Genomic DNA, 11,467 nt, shown 5'->3' with positions numbered 1-11,467 from the left:
CTCAGCTGGTAGAGCACGGCGCTTGTAACTCCAAGGTAGTGGGTTCGATCCCCGGGACCACCCATACACAAAAATGTATGCACGCATGACGGTAAGTCGCTTTGGATAAAAGCGTCTGCTAAATGGCATATTATTATTATTAATTATTATAGTGGCACAGTTAGCACTGCGATGCAGTGCCTTAGACCACTGCGCCACTCAGGAGTAATGCAACAAATTGGATGCCAACCGCCGTTAAACCTCATTGAAGAAGAAGAAGAAGAAGAAGACGACAGTAGGTGTTATGGGTGGAAGATGGCACAATGATTCCATCTGTTGGTAAATGTTAATTATTGCAACTCCAGTGTTTTACCTGTGTACTTGAGATACCCGGATGTGTTGTAATATACTGAACAAGACTGGTTACTCGCATCAATGCCTCTGTCTAGTCATTTAACATTCAAACAGTAGGTGGCGGCAATAGTCCAACTCGGCCATAAAACCTTGAAGAAGAAGAAGCAGTAGAACTGTGCTGTGAAGACGATAGCTTTTGTGTCCGTTTCAAATGTATTAATACAGGTATGTAATAGCGCGTTTAAACTTTATAATATCGAAAGATCATGTCATAACATGCTAGTTAACAAATCCGTCAAGGTATGTTTGTGTCAAACCGAGTAAAGAACGTGAAAAGTCACATCGCTGGAGACTGGGTTTCTGAGGGAATGAAACATTATTTAGTCAAGATAATTTCATAAAGAATCCATTTATTTGAGATTGCTGAATTGGTTTTACATGTTATTGTTTTTTTTGGATACATTGTTTTTAACGGTAAAATGGCGGCGGCTCTCGGTCAGCGTCAACGGACCTCAGTGCGGGTGCATCAGATAGACAATTTCACGGTTGCACTACTGTTTTCAAGCTGAATGTAATGATTATCAGTTTTCTACATGTGTAGTAATATTCAGACACATTCAGTTGCTTACCACCGTCAGCAAACGTAATAATAATATAATAATATATCCAAAGCAACTTACAATTATGCGTGCATACATTTTTATGTATGGGTGGTCGCGGGGATCGAACCCACTACACTGGCGTTAAAAGCACCATGCTCTACCAATTGAGCTACAGAGGACCACATTAATGATGGTGTTGAAGTCGTGGGTGAACAGGAAGTCTGGGAGCATGCGCCCCTGAGAGGCCCCGTGTTAAAGGTCAGCGTGGAGGATGTGTTGTTGCCTACCCTCACCACCTGGGGGCGGCTCGTCAGGAAGTCCAGGAGCCAGTTGCAGAGGGAGGTGTTCAGTCCCAGGGTCCTTAACTTAGTGATGAGCTTGGAGGGCACAATGGTGTTGAACGCTGAGCTGTAGTCAATGAACAACATTCTTACGTAGGTGTACCTTTTGTCCAGATAGTGCAATAGAGAGAACATAATCTGTGCGTCTTTTTGGGCAGTTGACTAATTGGATTGGGTGGTCCTCCCATGTTTTTAAAATTGTATAAACTGCCTTAATTTTGCTGGACCCCAGGAAGAGTAGCTGCTTGCAGCAGCTAATGGGGATCCATAATAAATACAAATACAAAATGCACCCCTTTCCAGTCATGAGAAATCCATAGATTAGGGCCTAATGAATGTATTTAAATTGACTGATTTCCTTATATGAACAGTAACTCAGTAAAAACGTTGAAATTGTTGCATGTTGCGTTTATATTTTTGTTCAGTATACTTAGTTTCTATTTGATTACTTGATAGTTTTTTATTCCTTAAGGTCCTCTGCTCAGGCAGTAGCTGTCAGCCAGCCAGACCATCTATCATCATCTGCTTCCCATACTGTACTGTCTTTAATCATCCTAAAAACAGGCGCAATTGATTATGGTCAGTACAGTATGGCCTTTAATTAACCTATTTAGCTAGACTGCCTAAGAGCTGTCTGTCAATCATTTTACTAGTTCTTCAAAGAAAGATAAGGCATTCCTTCACGAACTCTCTCTCCCTCTCGTGATTGTGTTTACATTCCTCTCTCATGCTGTCTGTGTGTATCTAATCTAACGTAGCAGACGTAAAAGTACCCTTCTAGAGATCTGTATCTTTCCGAGTCGGGGAGGGGGGAAACAGGCGCAATGGATTATGGTCATTGTAGTGAATTACCACGTTTCTGCACTGAACTAGGTTGAATATTTGCTTACTGAGAACTACAACTCACTTTAGCCCAGCGTACCACATACTGTAGTTCCTGACTTGATTTCTCTCGTTAATGATTTGATTTCTCTCTAGAAAGACGGCGCATTGGGCTCACACAAAAAAACGAAATGGAATTCTAGTAATTGAACCGACGTCAGTTGTTTAATAACACAAAAAAATACAGAAACACTAAATAATACAATGAAGACAAGGTTATTCAGGAAAATAGAACATAGTGCTGCCTAGAACAAACTGCAACCTTGTACTAAATGGTTTTTGAGTCATTTATGTGAATTTAAGTGCACCCACTTTATGTGAATAAATGAATGTTTTGTTGTCAATGATTAGTTACCTGATATATGGAAATTAGATTAACAATAAAAATATAATATATTTTTTGAGAATACAGAAAGTGCCAGAACTGTCAAGACAATAACTTTAGTGTCTGTGTCTCATTATTACTACAGGACGACTATAATTAGGTCTGAGGCCGGTAACATCAACAGTGAGGACAAACCCAGCCTGCCTCTCTCCTTCCACACTGAGTCCAAACCTACAGTCACTGGTTCCTGATTGTGACAGTGGAGCCCAGTTTGCACTGCAGGATCCAGAGATGGCATCAGTGAAGCTGGAAGACTGCAGTCAAACACTGGAGCTGAATGTCAACATTAAAGATGAAGAAGAGGAGGATAAGGTTGGGAAATCTGTTTCTCAGAGTAAGAGCAGGTTCTATCTAAGTTTGTTGTTCTATGAAATGAGTCTGTGTAGTTACTAACCCTCGTGATGGTGAGTAGAGGATGATATGGCTCATCATTTTCATGACCTTGTCCCCTTTTTAGTTTTTGACTCCTACCCAGTTTTAGAATAGGTTTATTCCCCTTTTGTAATTGTACAGCCTACTTATATAAATTCATATGTCTTATGGTACAGCCAGAAGAGGACTTGCCACCACTCAGAGCCTGGTTCCTCTTTAGGTTTGTTTCCGAGGTTGCTACCTTTCTAGGGAGTTTTTCGTGGCCACTGTGCTTCTACATCTGCATTGCTTGCTCTTTTGGGGTTTTAGGCTGGGTTTCTGTAAAGCACTATGTGACAACTGCTGATTTAAAAATGGGCTTCGTAAAATACATTTGATTGACATGTATATCGCACCAACTGACTGGTTCTTCTGATGATGTTCACACAGGAGACCATGTTGAGACATTCTCTACATCCAGAGAGCAACAGCAGGAAGATCACAGAGCTAAGAGGTCTCACCACTGCCCACATTGTGAGGAGATTTTCCCAATTCTATCAAAGCTAAAAAGACACCTAAAAATACACACAGGAGAGAAGCTTTACTCCTGCTCTGACTGTGGGAAGAGTTTCTCCCGATTGGATAACTTAAAAACACATGAGCGCATACATAAAGGAGAGAAGCCTTACTTCTGCTCTGACTGTGGGAGGAGTTTCTCCCGATTGGATACCTTAAAAACACATGAACGTATACATACAGGAGAAAACCCTTACTCCTGCTCTGACTGTGTAAAATGCTTCAAAACATCAACTGAGCTAAAAGTACATCAGAGAGCACACACAGGAGAGAAGCCTTACGTATGCTCTGACTGTGTAAAATGCTTCACAACATCAACTCAGCTAAAAGTACATCAGAGAGCACACACAGGAGAGAAGCCTTACTTCTGCTCTGACTGTGGAAAATGTTTTAAAACATCAACTGACCTAAAGCTTCATCAGAGAACACACACAGGAGAGAAGCCTTACGTCTGCTCTGACTGTGTAAAATGCTTCAAAACATCAACTGACCTAAAAGTACATCAGAGAGCACACACAGGAGAGAAGCCTTACGTCTGCTCTGACTGTGTAAAATGCTTCACAACATCAACTGACCTAAAAGTTCATCAGAGAACACACACAGGAGAGAAGCCTTACATCTGCTCTGACTGTGGGAGGAGTTTCTCTCAGCAGAGCAACTTAAAAACACACCAACGTCTACATCAAGGAGAAAAGCCACATCAGTTCTCTAAGACCTGCTAAGATTAGTCACTCCATTACTTAATTCTCATTTCATAAAAGCAGTTGTAACGTTGAATTGGATGAAATAGAACACTCTATTGCAATCCTATTGTTTGTCACATTTTGAAAACAAACACTATAGTCTGCCAGTTGATTGGGCGGTACCGCTTCCCTCTCAGCCTGGTCTGACTCTGTCTGTGGGGAGAGTTCTAAGTGGGCAGCTTAAAAACACACCAACGTATACACGCAGGAGAGAAGCCGTACTCCTGCTCTGTGGATGGGTGGGCGTGTTAACGCAAACGTCTAGCCAAAGGTTGCGTGTTTGAATCTCATCACGGAGGACTTTAGCATTTTAGCTAATTAGCAACTTTGCAACAACTTACTACTTTTTAGCTATTACTTAGCATGTTAGCTTAGCATGCAACTACTTAGCATGTTAGCTAACCCTTCCCCCTTCCCCTATCCCCATTTAACCCTACCTTAAACCCCTAACCTAGCTAACGTTAGCAACAACACATTGGAATCCATAACATATCATACATATTACAAGTTCGTAACATATTGTATGAATAGCAATGCGTAACAGAACATACACATTTTAATTCGTAACATACGATACGTCCTACAAGTCGTATTATACTGAACAAAAATTGAAACGCAACATGCAACAATTTCCAAGATTTTGCTGAGTTAGTTCATAAAATGAAATCTGTCAATTGAAATAAATAAATTAGGCCCTAATTTATGGATTTCATATGACTGGCCAGGGGCGCAGCCATGGGTGACCCACTTGGGAGCAAGGCCCAGCCAATCAGAATGAGTTTTTCCCCACAAAAGGTCTTTATTACAGACAGAAATACTACTCAGCACCCCATCCCCCTCCCCTCAGACAATCCTACAGGTGAAGAAGCCGGATGTGGAGGTCCTGGGCTGACGTGGTTACATGTGGTCTGCGGTTGTGAGGCGGGTTGGACGTACTGCCAAATTCTCTAAAACGACGTTGGAGGTGGCTTATGGTAGAGAAATAAACATTGAATTTTCTGGCAACAGCTCTGGTGGATATTCCTGCAGTCATCATGACAATTGCACGCGCCCTCAAAACTTGAGACATCTGTGACATTGTGTTGTGTGGCCTTTTATTGTCTCCAGCACAAGGTGCATCTGTGTAATGATCATGCTGTTTAATCAGCTTCTTGATATACCACACCTGTCAGGTGGATGGATTATCTTGGCAAAGGAGAAATGCTCACTAACAGGGATGGAAACAAACTTGTGCACAACATTTGAGAGAAATAAGCTTTTTGTGCATATGGAACATTTCTGGAAATTTTTTTCCATTGATTCATGTATTTGGATAACTAATGAACTTAATTGATCTGCTAATTTAAAAAAAAATGTTCTACATAAATTTGTGCTGGTCAACCTTTGTTTTATCGTTTTCTATACAGTAAATATGCTTTTGTTTGATTCATGGAATTCAAAATGTATATGTCTATTTATCTACTAAAAACGTCACTACACCTCCACATCACCATGGGGACAAGCCAATTTGCCAGCCACCAGTATTCTCACTAATGCATATGTAATATTTAAAAAAACTTAGACTCCTAACATAAAGAAATAAAATAAAACTATGTTTCTTTTTTCTAGCTAATCCATTTCACTTTGGTATTCTACATGCAATAGTTTACATGTAGGAGTTAGTCCGTAGCAGGTGTGGGGTTGTTGGGAGGAAAATATGGAGGAAGTGCTGTTTGATTCTGATGGCGCGCGGTGGAGGGAAGTTGGTAAGAATGAATGGAACATGGAGCTAAAAGGCCAAAAGTTGTAAACGAACATCGTTTCTTGTCGGAGTGCGTCAACAATTCTGTATTTTTGGGGAGACCCATTTGAGGTCAGGAAGAGGGTAAAGGAGGCAGTAGGAAAGGTCTTCAGTCAGAGGGACCAGTAGTGGTTTGGTTTTGATTTCATGCGTCTCAGAAGAGCAGAAGGAGAGAGTTTTTTGTGGCTTCGTAAAATGTCGACATCTGAAGTGGAGTGCTTTGATTTTCAGAGCAGAGTACCGATTTAAATGGCCATGCATCAAGTGGGTGCCGATGGAATCGATGACTGTGCGGTGTAGCAATTTTGGTGAAAGTCACGTTGACGAATTCCTGGAGCACCCTGCTAGGGTGAAGGAGTTTGAAGTAACAAGGATCTGGGCTGTACAGCAGTTCTCCTACAGGGAGGCGTGGGAAGTAGTTGAAAGAGCGAGTGGAGCTGAGGAAGCTGTGGTAGCGGATGACCCGCAGCCTGTTGGGATAAAGAATGTCGTTCACCAGTTGAGGGATACTGATACACTGATTGTAAAGAAGGTGAATTTTGTGGCGTTAATTGCGCAGGCGGTAATTCTACTGCCCAAATGAACAAGAACTCTTAAGAAACTGGACAGGTTTTTGACTCTTCAGGAATTAACAGTGGAAGCATTGCAGGGAATCCTGACTGAAGATGTTCCCCCTCTGAGGCCCATGAGACTGTGTAGGGATGTGATTTGGATTGGACTGGGACTGAAGGAGTGGGAAGGGTTTTTGATAGATCTATTTTTGTATTTTGTCTGTCGTTTTTGCCTCCTTTACCGCAATGGACTTTTATTTTATCTCCAGTTTACTAATCGTACAGTAGGTGGCAGCAGACACATTACGTTTGTGTGAACGTCATTATACCAGAGAAGAAGAAGTAGTCAGTCCAATAGATGTCGGTGTTGCACTGTGGTAGTGGGGGAACAGGAAGATCCGGGCAGGCGTAAAGAAAGCACTATAACTGGACACGTTGATAGTGAATACATTTGACTCCATAGCTTTCATAGGTAAGGTTGTCAACATGACTCGGGTTGTGGAAAGCAGAAATGCCAGGTTGAAGGGATATCTGGGTGATCCGGTTGAAGTCTCCATGAAATAGATAATTAGATGAGGTGGCGTCAGTGAAAATAAGAAATGGGTTTGTTTTGGGGGGTTTTATATGTCAGAGGAGCAGAAGGAATGTGCTTTGCACCTAAAAAAAATATTGGTGTGTCGTGTGTGGATCTGCGAACCAGGGCGCATATCATGGGGGTTATCTCTGGAGTGGCGCTAGAAGTGAGTGCAGAGGATGTAACTGAAGAAGTAGAGGCATTGGTTGGTGCACGCCGACTGACCCGTATGGTGGATGGCGTGAGGAAGCCCAGTGGTTGGTGCACGCCGACTGACTCCTATGGTGGATGGAGTGAGGAAGCCCAGTGGTTGGTGCACGCCGACTGACCCGTTTGGTGGATGGAGTGAGGAAGCCCAGTGGTTGGTGCACGCTGACTGACCCCTATGGTGGATGGAGTGAGGAAGCCCAGTGGTTGGTGCACGCCGACTGAACCGTATGGTGGATGGAGTGAGGAAGCCCAGTGGTTGGTGCACGCCGACTGACCGCTATGGTGGATGGAGTGAGGAAGCCCAGTGGTTGGTGCACGCCGACTGACCCCTATGGTGGATGGAGTGAGGAAGCCCAGTGGTTGGTGCACTCCGACTGACCCTTATGGTGGATGGAGTGAGGAAGCCCAGTGGTTGGTGCACGCCGACCGACCCCTATGGTGGATGGAGTGAGGAAGCCCAGTGGTTGGTGCACGCCGACCGACCCCTATGGTGGATGGAGTGTGGAAGCCCAGTGGTTGGTGCACGCCGACCGACCCCTATGGTGGATGGAGTGTGGAAGCCCAGTGGTTGGTGCACGCCGACCGACCCCTATGGTGGATGGAGTGAGGAAGCCCAGTGGTTGGTGCACGCCGACCGACCCCTATGGTGGATGGAGTGAGGAAGCCCAGGGGTTGGTGCACGCCGACCGACCCCTATGGTGGATGGAGTGAGGAAGCCCAGGGGTTGGTGCACGCCGACCGACCCCTATGGTGGATGGAGTGAGGAAGCCCAGGGGTTGGTGCACGGCGACCGACCCCTATGGTGGATGGAGTGAGGAAGCCCAGTGGTTGGTGCACGCCGACCGACCCGTATGGTGGATGGAGTGAGGAAGCCCAGTGGTTGGTGCACGCCGACCGACCCCTATGGTGGATGGAGTGAGGAAGCCCAGTAGTTGGTGCACGCCGACTGACCCCTATGGTGGATGGAGTGAGGAAGCCCAGTGGTTGGTGCACGCCGACTGACCCATATGGTGAATGGAGTGAGGAAGCCCAGTGGTTGGTGCACGCCGACTGACCCCTATGGTGGATGGCGTGAGAAAGCCCAGTGGTTGGTGCACGGCGACTGACCCCTATGGTGGATGGAGTGAGGAAGCCCAGTGGTTGGTGCACGGCGACTGACCCCTATGGTGGATGGAGTGAGGAAGCCCAGTGGTTGGTGCACGCCGACTGACCCGTATGGTGGATGGAGTGAGGAAGCCCAGGGGTTGGTGCACGCCGACCGACCCCTATGGTGGATGGAGTGAGGAAGCCCAGGGGTTGGTGCACGCCGACCGACCCCTATGGTGGATGGAGTGAGGAAGCCCAGGGGTTGGTGCACGGCGACCGACCCCTATGGTGGATGGAGTGAGGAAGCCCAGTGGTTGGTGCACGCCGACCGACCCGTATGGTGGATGGAGTGAGGAAGCCCAGTGGTTGGTGCACGCCGACCGACCCCTATGGTGGATGGAGTGAGGAAGCCCAGTAGTTGGTGCACGCCGACTGACCCCTATGGTGGATGGAGTGAGGAAGCCCAGTGGTTGGTGCACGCCGACTGACCCATATGGTGAATGGAGTGAGGAAGCCCAGTGGTTGGTGCACGCCGACTGACCCCTATGGTGGATGGCGTGAGAAAGCCCAGTGGTTGGTGCACGGCGACTGACCCCTATGGTGGATGGAGTGAGGAAGCCCAGTGGTTGGTGCACGGCGACTGACCCCTATGGTGGATGGAGTGAGGAAGCCCAGTGGTTGGTGCACGCCGACTGACCCGTATGGTGGATGGAGTGAGGAAGCCCAGTGGTTGGTGCACGCCGACTGACCCCTATGGTGGATGGAGTGAGGAAGCCTAGTGGTTGGTGCACGCCGACTGACCCCTATGGTGGATGGAGTGAGGAAGCCCAGTGGTTGGTGCACGCCGACTGACCCCTATGGTGGATGGAGTGAGGAAGCCCAGTGGTTAGTGCACGCCGACTGACCCGTATGGTGGATGGAGTGAGGAAGCCCAGTGGTTGGTGCACGCCGACTGACCCCTATGGTGGATGGAGTGAGGAAGCCCAGTGGTTGGTGCACGCCGACTGACCTATATGGTGGATGGAGTGAGGAAGCCCAGTGGTTGGTGCACGCCGACTGACCCCTATGGTGGATGGCGTGAGGAAGCCCAGTGGTTGGTGCACGGCGACTTACCCCTATGGTGGATGGAGTGAGGAAGCCCAGTGGTTGGTGCATGGCGACAGATCCCTATGGTGGATGAAGTGAGGAAGCCCAGTGGTTGGTGCATGCCGACTGACCCCTATGGTGGATGGAGTGAGGAAGCCCAGTGGTTGGTGCACGCCGACTGACCCCTATGGTGGATGGAGTGAGGAAGCCCAGTGGTTGGTGCACGCCGACTGACCCCTATGGTGGATGGAGTGAGGAAGCCCAGTGGTTGGTGCACGCCGACCGACCCCTATGGTGGATGGAGTGAGGAAGCCCAGCGGTTGGTGCACGCCGACTGACCCGTTTGGTGGATGGAGTGTGGAAGCTCAGTGGTTGGTGCACGCCGACTGACCCGTTTGGTGGATGGAGTGTGGAATCTCAGTGGTTGGTGCACGCCGACTGACCCCTATGGTGGATGGAGTGAGGAAGCCCAGTGGTTGGTGCACGCCGACTGACCCCTATGGTGGATGGAGTGAGGAAGCCCAGTGGTTGGTGCACGCCGACCGACCCCTATGGTGGATGGAGTGAGGAAGCCCAGTGGTTGGTGCACGCCGACCGACCCCTATGGTGGAAGGAGTGAGGAAGCCCAGTGGTTGGTGCACGCCGACTGACCCGTATGGTGGATGGATTGAGGAAGCCCAGTGGTTGGTGCGCGCCGACTGACCCGTATGGTGGATGGCGTGAGGAAGCCCAGTGGTTGGTGCACGGCGACTGACCCCTATGATGGATGGAGTGAGGAAGCCCAGTGGTTGGTGCACGGCGACTGACCCCTATGGTGGATGGAGTGAGGAAGCCCAGTGGCTGGTGCATGCCGACTGACCCCTATGGTGGATGGAGTGAGGAAGCCCAGTGGTTGGTGCACGCCGACTGACCCCTATGGTGGATGGAGTGAGGAAGCCCAGTGGTTGGTGCACGCCGACTGACCCCTATGGTGGATGGAGTGAGGAAGCCCAGTGGTAGGTGCACGCCGACCGACCCCTATGGTCGATGGAGTGAGGAAGCCCAGTGGTTGGTGCACGTGGACTGACCCCTATGGTGGATGGCGTGAGGAAGCCCAGTGGTTGGTGCACGCCGACTGACCCCAATGGTGGATGGCGTGAGGAAGCCCAGTGGTTGGTGCACGCCGACTGACCCCTATGGTGGATGGCGTGAGGAGGCCCAGTGGTTGGTGCACGCCGACTGACCCCTATGGTGGATGGCGTGAGGAAGCCCAGTGGTTGGTGCACGCCGACTGACCCCTATGGTGGATGTAGTGAGGAAGCCCAGTGGTTGGTGCACGCCGACCGACCCCTATGGTGGATGGAGTGAGGAAGCCCAGCGGTTGGTGCACGCCGACTGACCCGTTTGGTGGATGGAGTGTGGAAGCTCAGCGGTTGGTGCACGCCGACTGACCCGTTTGGTGGATGGAGTGTGGAAGCTCAGTGGTTGGTGCACGCCGACTGACCCCTATGGTGGATGGAGTGAGGAAGCCCAGTGGTTGGTGCACGCCGACTGACCCCTATGGTGGATGGAGTGAGGAAGCCCAGTGGTTGGTGCACGCCGACCGACCCCTATGGTGGATGGAGTGAGGAAGCCCAGTGGTTGGTGCACGCCGACCGACCCCTATGGTGGATGGAGTGAGGAAGCCCAGTGGTTGGTGCACGCCGACTGACCCGTATGGTGGATGGATTGAGGAAGCCCAGTGGTTGGTGCGCGCCGACTGACCCGTATGGTGGATGGCGTGAGGAAGCCCAGTGGTTGGTGCACGGCGACTGACCCCTATGGTGGATGGAGTGAGGAAGCCCAGTGGTTGGTGCACGGCGACTGACCCCTATGGTGGATGGAGTGAGGAAGCCCAGTGGCTGGTGCATGCCGACTGACCCCTATGGTGGATGGAGTGAGGAAGCCCAGTGGTTGGTGCACGCCGACTGACTCCTATGGTGGATGGA

General features: G+C 49.0%; 1 long non-coding RNA gene across 1 annotated transcript; it reads left to right on the top strand.

Annotated features, from left to right (window-relative positions):
* The first annotated feature begins 471 nt into the window (after positions 1–471).
* On the top strand, positions 472–5,780 carry LOC311121774. The gene is made up of 3 exons (XR_014612350.1): positions 472–558; positions 2,629–2,877; positions 3,345–5,780. It is a non-coding gene; the product is annotated as an uncharacterized lncRNA (long non-coding RNA).
* Positions 5,781–11,467: the final 5,687 nt, after the last annotated feature.

The sequence above is a fragment of the Coregonus lavaretus genome (assembly GCF_964263955.1).
Source record: "Coregonus lavaretus genome assembly, contig: HAP1_SCAFFOLD_312, whole genome shotgun sequence".
Taxonomy (NCBI): domain Eukaryota; kingdom Metazoa; phylum Chordata; class Actinopteri; order Salmoniformes; family Salmonidae; genus Coregonus; species Coregonus lavaretus.
Note: the sequence above shows the minus strand (reverse complement) of the source record. Positions and strands in the feature narration are given on the sequence as shown.